We start from the raw sequence: 2325 nt of genomic DNA on the forward strand, positions 1-2325 counted from the left end.
TATGGATTCCATAATTCCCTAGAAATCACTGGGTATAGAGAGTGCCCTTCAGAAAGCTTACCATCAGGAAATACTAACAGTCCCCGAATCAACTGCAAACAGGTTAGGAGGACCAAGAACATGCATTTTCTTCCCTTAAGAAGCCTAGTTTTTCCCCCCTAAGAAACAGGAGACGTACACAGTATACAAGGTGAACACAATCCAGTAGCTTCACTCTATACGCATTGTTAGCATCACTGAGCAGTTCCAACAATCTCCTGTGACTAAGGCCTGGAAGGAGCTGGCATTTTAAAGTGGTGGAGTTCACGCTCTAGCATATACAACGCAATGCATTGTAGCCAAGTAGAGACTGTAGGCACAGCTCCACTCTGAAGTTTCCATTAGCCCGGGCTTTGATCTGGTAAACCAATCTGCCTCCAATCAAGTCGCAGAGGCTGCCTTTCTCTCTCTCCTCTGTGCTTTGGAAAATTGAACAATTAACAAATAGAAAAGTGTTTTGTGACAGTTCATTATTTTGTACCTGATTTTGGGAGTCTGAAAAAAACGACCCTTTCAGCCTCTTTGGCCAATTTCCTCCCTCCCCCTACTTCATAACCTAAGCCCTAGGATTCTCCCTACGGATTTTATAGAAACCAGCCCATCTGGAATATTCTGCTGACAGAAAATTAGTAATTGATGCCAGCCGGAGAAAGCACAACTTCTGCCACGGCTTTAATTCCAGAAAAGTCTTACCTCCCTGGCAATGTTCACTATGGCCAGCCCTCGTCTTTTTCAGCCCTGTTGTCGCCTCAGCACCTAACAAAGCACAGAGAACATGCCGTTGCTGCTGCTGCGTGCCATAGAGTCCGTTCCAACTCACAGCGACCCTGTATAGGGTTTCCGATGCTGTAAGTCCTTATGGAAGCAAAAAGCCCATCTTTCTCCCACAGAACAGCTAGTGGATTCAAACTACCAATCGTGCAGTTAGCAGCCCAACATGTAACCCACTCATCTAGAACATGTCACTTGTTGTTAAGTGCTGTCGAGTCGGTTCTGACCCATAGCAACCATGTATGGGGTTTCTGAGGAGCAGCTGGTGGGCTTGAAATGCTGACATTGAGGTTCAAACTGACTGTGCAGTCCAGTACATTAACCCACAGTGCCACACCAGGACTCCCATCCAGAACATAGTGCCCAATCGATGTTTGTCAAATTGGGTTATAATTATTGAAGACGCTTGATCTTTCTGGATCTCATTTGAAAATAGAAATATTCATATTTGGTTCCCAGTGTGACTGTAAAGCTTGAATGTTATTTGATCAAATTGTTTGACTGGCTTCTCAATATAAAAGTCTGTTGGCTTCATATTACTTAAAATATAAATGAGGTGCAGTTTCTTGTGGTTGTCAGAGAGGTGTGGGTTCAAATCCAGCTCTTAAGATGGGTGTTGTTGAATGAGTTATTTAATTTATGTGAGTTTCAGTTTCTCCATCTGCAAGATTAGGAAAACAATCTCTACTTTGCATGGCTGTTGTGAATATGAAATGAAGATTCCTGCCAAGTTCCTGGTACAGTTCATTATACATAGAAAGTGTTCTATACATGCTAACTATTGTTGTTATGGACATTGTCTGTATATTGCAAATATATGGTGAGAGCTAGTGAACAAATGAATGACAGAACATAGTTGTATCAGTTAGGATTGTATTTGCATGTGGCAGAAACCATACTATAACGACTAACCCCCAAAATGCTTATTTTTCTCACATAAGAATAGCTCTCTGGAAGGTAGCAACCCAAAACTGGTACAAAAAGTTACTGAGGACCCAAATTACTCAGAATGTTGACCTCATTCTCAGTCTGCAAGATGTTCTACTTCCAGACAAACAGTCCATGTTCCATTCAAGACGAATCAGAGAGGGCTTCAGCTGCCTCATCTATAAAATGGGAACAGGCTACTGCCCTTTCCACCGAATGTTCTAGGATTCACTAAGCAACTCAGTATAAAGTTCTTGTTGTTGGTGGTAGGTGCCATTGAGCCAGTTGCCACTCATAGCAACCCCATATAGGGTTTCTGAGGAGCAGCTGGTGAGTTTGAACTGCTGACTTTGTGGTTCAAACAGACCTTGAAGTCCAGTGAATGTCCGAAACCTAGTCCCTTCTGAATTATAAAAATAGTGAATTCAGCACAGAAGAAAGTGCTCAGGAGGAAAATAGATGCCAGGTGAAGATCACCAAGAAACCAAGAAATGCCAGGACTGAGAAACTGAAACCAGGATCTTTCCCCAGAGGCAACAGAGAGACAACCCTATTCAGATTTCGAACCTCCTGAAATTTCTGTCTTTT

The sequence above is a fragment of the Chrysochloris asiatica genome, unplaced genomic scaffold, assembly GCF_000296735.1.
Source record: "Chrysochloris asiatica unplaced genomic scaffold, ChrAsi1.0 scaffold00067, whole genome shotgun sequence".
Lineage (NCBI taxonomy): Eukaryota > Metazoa > Chordata > Mammalia > Afrosoricida > Chrysochloridae > Chrysochloris > Chrysochloris asiatica.